This window comes from Trachurus trachurus, assembly GCF_905171665.1.
Source record: "Trachurus trachurus genome assembly, chromosome: 8".
Classification (NCBI taxonomy): Eukaryota; Metazoa; Chordata; class Actinopteri; order Carangiformes; family Carangidae; genus Trachurus; species Trachurus trachurus.
In genome coordinates, this window is record NC_139905.1 from 29,009,031 (window position 1) to 29,015,098 (window position 6,068).

General features: G+C 45.4%; 1 long non-coding RNA gene across 1 annotated transcript; it reads right to left on the reverse strand.

Moving 5' to 3' along the window:
* Positions 1-459: 459 nt before the first annotated feature.
* LOC310990580 lies at positions 460-1,279 on the reverse strand. Its single transcript, XR_014595591.1, has 4 exons — positions 1,149-1,279; positions 950-1,081; positions 802-879; positions 460-708 (listed from the first exon to the last, which is right to left on the reverse strand). It is a non-coding gene; the product is annotated as an uncharacterized lncRNA (long non-coding RNA).
* Between the last annotated feature and the right edge of the window lie 4,789 nt (positions 1,280-6,068).

Consider the following 6,068-nt stretch of genomic DNA (forward strand, 5'->3'; position numbering starts at 1 on the left):
GAGTACAGGTTCACAATAAAATCAATCGACAAAACAACATTGTACAATATATAATAGGGCCATATAAAAGCGTTGCTTAGGTTGTCAATAAAGTGCTAGGGTACAGGGCTGGGGGCTCACCGGGCAAAGATGACTGCTGAGGGAGAGGGGAAGGGTCCTATTGCTACACCACACGTGAAAACCACACAAATTGTCCACCACAAAGTGCACTACTGTACAGGAAAGTGAGGGGAACCGCCACCACCGGGATCAGCCAGTCTCTTGCACCAGTGGCTCCGCCAGCACCTGTCCAAAAGAGAGAGACAACCATTAGGCCAGGCAGTAAAAGATGGGGAACCTGCACAATACAATATACACCACACACACAAGCTCTTTAGGCTCCACTCACACCAACACACTCACACAACCCCTGATTTGATTAATTCAGAAATTAAACAAAAGAAACAAACTTTACAGATCCAGAAACGGGGTTCACTGCAGGCAAAAGGCCTGCACACACACACAGAAAAACAAAAAGAAAACAATACAATAAAATACTAAATAACAAAAGAAACTTTGGAAAATAATGAATAATCAAAATAACCCAGACAGAACAGCAGTAGGACGCCCATACGAGGCGTAGGGGCCCGCGTCAGCTGATAGTTGGCGGGGCGTGGAGGCTTCAGGGCTCCGACACAGGAGGACACACACAGCAACAGACAGCTTTAACTGTTAACAATCAGAGGTGCAAGGTCATGGTTAATAGCAGCTAGAAAAAGGCACATGTACCACAAGCACAAAAAAACAAATGAGACGGCCTACCGTAGGAACTGAATGCTGTGTACAAAGCCAACTTCAAGGCCACGCTTGGCTCACCTCCGACTTCGGCCGACAAAACCACTGCAAAGTCAATAATTTATCAGCCATGCTACTACACAAATGCGCCGTGCAATGCAACCAACAAACATACCTCAATTTAACCAAGGAAGCGAACGCCGTGCTGCTCACAGAGCGCTGTGTGGCTCATGGGGGTGCGCGTACACACACACTGCCAGGACAACTCTCCCCTCACTCAATCTCCAGCCAGAAGACAGGCCGACCGCTGCAAACAGAGCCTGTCAGCTACCATACAATTGCACGCCAAGAACCAATGCTGTTGCAAAACTTACCTGAGGGTATGAAAATGCACTGGCCTGTTGCCTTGCTACACGAACGCCACCACAGCCACACCACCGACGCCAAGTCTACTACTGAGAGCGAAGGAGTCCGCACACCTGCATCCAATGTTCCAATTGTCCCCCCGGCGTCGCCCCGTAATCAACGTAAAGGAGGACGGCGACGCACGGTGAGCAGAAAGCAGGAGGAGGGGGTACTACACCCCAAATACAAAACGGGGGTACTACACCCCAAATACAAAAAAAGGAATAATATAAATAAGCAACCTGCTCTACCACATGTACAAAAGGTCTTGTGCCATACGTTAAGATGTTTGCTGTGGATAAAGGGAAGACTTGAAAGGTATGTACGCATCATACGTTAGCTTAGCGGCTAGCCGACCTAACTGCTAATCCTCTGAGGGCTGTGAGCAACCAAAAAATCCGTGGGTGGTCTTGAATTAATCGGGGCGATCTAAGCTTTCTAACAATGTATTACATGAATATATACGTTTAAGGGCTGGTGCTCAAAATATTCGGGAGGAAGTGGTGCTAGCTCCCCACTTGGTGAGGAACAGCGTGCATTAAGAGTTTTTTTTAAGAGGTTTTAAGCCATTTGACTGATAAATAAAATTAATCAACAACCATACTAGTTCCATTTTCATTTTCTTTTTCATGACTGCATATTATGCCATAATAAAAAAACAACAAAGTGCATTGACAAGGCATTTTGAATTAGGCTATGTGCACTATTTTGCAGATCATGAGAATGAAAATGCAAATAGGATGATTGATGATTAAATCAAATAATGCCACATGCCACAGACACATTCTTAAAATGAAAAAGACTTAATCATCATGATTTGATTCCATATTACCAAGAATACTTCTTTTATTTCTAGTCAAAACAAATATCTTTACACTTAAAATTAAGTTTTGCTAGCATTAGCTAGCTCTTCCACTACATCATAGGCCTATCTTGTTACAGAAATGTGATTAAAAGTTTAAACACACAGTTCCTAATCTCCTTAATTGACTGTGAGTACATTAGGCCTAAATGTATTACTGTCTAGAAAGTTGAAGGAATAAACCAGCTTACCAGATATATTGAAGAGAAGATCTAATGCTTCACTTATGTTCAGCTTTCTTCTGCGATCAGCCATCTTTGTATATAGTGGCAAAACTGCCTAAGTCAAAAAGATGACTTAGGCAGATGGTGATTTTGGACTCTAAAAAATGTTCTGATGGGTTGAGGACATAGCCAATAAGGCAAGGTGATGCAGAAGTGGTAGGAGAGGAAAGTTAGGCAAATATCTCAATTTGGCCAAAAAATGACTTAGGCAATTATGCTATGAGGCTAACGAAATGTCAATGATTTAGAGCAACTATCCTTGCCTTTTACCTTGAGCGCCTGTTCAATGCAAAAGCGGAGCAACTGAGCAACCTGCTGTCCCTTCGATAGCTCAGTTGGTAGAGTGGAGGACTGTAGGTTCACTGGACAGTTATCCTTAGGTCGCTGGTTCAACTCCGGCTCGAAGGATGTGCTTTTCGTTGGGGCCGATTGACAGCTTCATACCACAGAGATTCTCCATACTTGGACGTGATCAGCTTTCCCTAGTCACTCGGTCAAGCTGACATGAATACAAAGGCCTTCCATTGTCCATCCTCCGATTTCAGCTCTTGAGGTCTTGACCTAAAAGTGTTGATTTTCCATGTTGCGCAATGAATTAGCTGGCCCCCCTCAATGTTGGCCCTTGGACCACAATTTTGCAGGGGGGTCATCACTCATCGTGGCCTTTGACCTTAAGCCTCTCCCTGGTCGTTGGCTCTTTGAGCCTAGTTTTGTTAAGCCACTGTAAAAGCGGAACAATTGAGCAGCATATTTTTGTTAAGCCACTGTTGAATGCAAAAGCGGAGCATCTGAGCACCCTGCTGTCCCTTCGATAGCTCAGTTGGTAGAGCGGAGGACTGTAGGTTCACAGGACAGTTATCCTTAGGTCGCTGGTTCAACTCCGGCTCGAAGGATGAGCTTTTGGTTGGGGACTTATGTGCCACCTCTCATCCAATGGGTCTACAAACAAAAACTGACTTGTTTAAACTAAAAACAATGTCTGTATTTGGCATGCAAGTGAACTTGCTGTCGGTGAAGATGTACTCTATGGGCTCTTATAATACAACTGAGATGGAAAACATGATACAGCGGCTGAAATGGGTGTTAGGTAGTGGAATATCTTGGATTTTAGCACAAGTGCAAATTAGACTCCATATTTATGACTTGATCTCGTGGTGAGATTTGTCAAAGGTTCTTACTCTCAGTATGGTCAAGCCTTACATAGGTGGTTGGAGTTCTTTTGGAAATGCACAGCCCAAGCCATACTAGCTAAGAACTGCACCAGTGTTGGTGGAGCTTTCAGGGTACTAAAGTGTGCTCAGTATCATGAGTGTGTCTTATAATGTAGCATTTCGTTTTGAAGGGAGGTGTTTTCCTTGGAGGTAGGCCCGGCTAGCTCAGTCGGTAGAGCATGAGACTCTTAATCTCAGGGTCGTGGGTTCGAGCCCCACGTTGGGCGTGGTAGGATTTTAAAAGGGGCACAAAAGTACAACTATCAACTGTTCTCTGTGCTGCAAAAGGGGTTCTCTGGACACAACTGATGCAGAGTCCAAAGAGTAGTACCCAATGAAGAAGTTGGCTCAAAAAAGGCTCCTTCACATGTGGTCAATCAGAGACTCTTAATATCAGAATGGTCAAGCCTTACATTGAGGTTGGGAGTAGAGCAAAACTCATAAATGCTAAGATACTGCAAGAGTGTGTTGGAGCATGAGGCTCTTTCAGGACCATGAGAGTTTGAGTTCTGCGTTGGAGTGATGAGGAGATCTGCCGCCGTGGAGTCTTAGGACTTTTGTTCATCTGCCCATGAGCTCCAGCAATCAGGGAAGTCACTGATCTTCTGTTCTCCTCAGCTTATTTGATTGGCTCTGGTCAGGTTAGCATACTAAGGCATATTTAACTGTCACCAATGTGTTGATTAAGCATTTTGTTTTGAGGTGAGGTATTTTCATCCTGAAAAAGGCCCAACTAGCTCAGTCGGTAGAGCATGAGACTCTTAATCTCAGGGTCGTGGGTTCGAGCCCCATGTTGGGCGTCGTAGGCTTAGAAGAAGAGAACAAACTAACTGGTCCCAGAGCTCCAAAGGAACGATCCCTCGTGGAACGAGTTCTCGGTACTCTGGTATGCAGTAAAAGAGCTCCAATGCATCTTGACTTGCTTGAATGCTAGCACATTGAAGAGTTCAGTGCCCGTTACACTCCTTACATGTGGTTGAAGTTGTTAAAATGCTCTTCATCTCAATAGGGTTAAAACTTAGTGGTTGCAGTTTTTAGAAATGCACAGCAAAAGCCACACTAGCTTGTCACAGGGAGCTCACCATTCATTAGTCAAAATGCCAAAGATTTAGAGCAACAATCCTCGCTTTTTACCTTGAGCGTCTGTGCAATGCAAAATCGGAGCAACTGAGCAACATACTGTCCCTTCGATAGCTCAGTTGGTAGAGTGGAGGACTGTAGGTTCACGGGGCAGTTATCCTTAGGTCGCTGGTTCAACTCCGGCTTGAAGGATGTGCTTTTCGTTGGGGCCGATTGACAGCTTCAAACCACAGAGATTCTCCATACTTGGACGTGATCGGCATTCCCTAGTCAGTTGGTCAAGCTGACATGAATGCAAAGGCCTTCCATTGTCCGTCCTCCGATTTCAACTCTTGATCTCTTCAACTAAAAGTGTTGATTTTCCATGTTGCGCAATGAATTGGCTGGCTGCCCTCGATGTTGGCCCTTGGACCACAATGTCGGAGGGGGGTCATCATTCATCTTGGCATTTGACCCTGAGCCTCTCCCTGATTGTTGGCTAGTTTTGTTAAGCCACTGTAAAAGCGGAACAATTGAGCAGCATATTTTTGTTAAGCCACTGTTGAATGCAAAAGCGGAACAACTGAGCACCCTGCTGTCCCTTCGATAGCTCAGTTGGTAGAGCGGAGGACTGTAGGTTCACAGGACAGTTATCCTTAGGTCGCTGGTTCAACTCCGGCTCGAAGGATGTGCTTTTCGTTGGGGCCGATTGACAGCTTCAAACCATAGAGATTCTCCATACTTGGACGTGATCAGCTTTCCTTAGTCAGTCGGTCAAGCTGACATGAATACAAGGGCCTTCCATTGTCCATCCTCCGATTTCAGCTCTTGAGGGCTTCACCTAAAAGTGTTGATTTTCCATGTTGCGCAATGAATTGGCTGGCCCCCCTCAATGTTGGCCCTTGGACCACAATGTCACAGGGAGGTCATCACTCATCGTGGCCTTTGACCTTGAGCCTCTCCCTGGTTGTTGGCTCTTTGAGCCTAGTTCTGTTAAGCCATTGTATAAGCGGAACAATTGAGCAGCATATGTGTGTTAAGCCACTGTTGAATGCAAAAGCGGAGCAACTGAGCAACCTGCTGTCCCTTCGATGGCTCAGTTGGTAGAGCGGAGGACTGTAGGTTCACAGGACAGTTATCCTTAGGTCGCTGGTTCAACTCCGGCTTGAAGGATGTGCTTTTCGTTGGGGCCGATTGACAGCTTCAAACCACAGAGATTCTCCATACTTGGACGTGATCGGCTTTCCCTAGTCAGTCGGTCAAGCTGACATGAATACAAAAGTGGTCTCTTCCATTGTCCTTCCTCCGATTTTCGCTCTTGAAGTCTTGACCTAAAAGTGTTGATTTTCCATGTTGCATAATGAATTGGCTGGCCCCCCTCGATGTTGGCCCTTGGACCACAATGTCGGAGGGGGGTCATCATTAATCGTGGCCTTTGACCTTGAGCCTCTCCCTGATTGTTGGCTAGTTTTGTTAAGCCACTGTAAAAGCGGAACAATTGAGCAGCATATTTTTGTTAAGCCACTGTTGAAT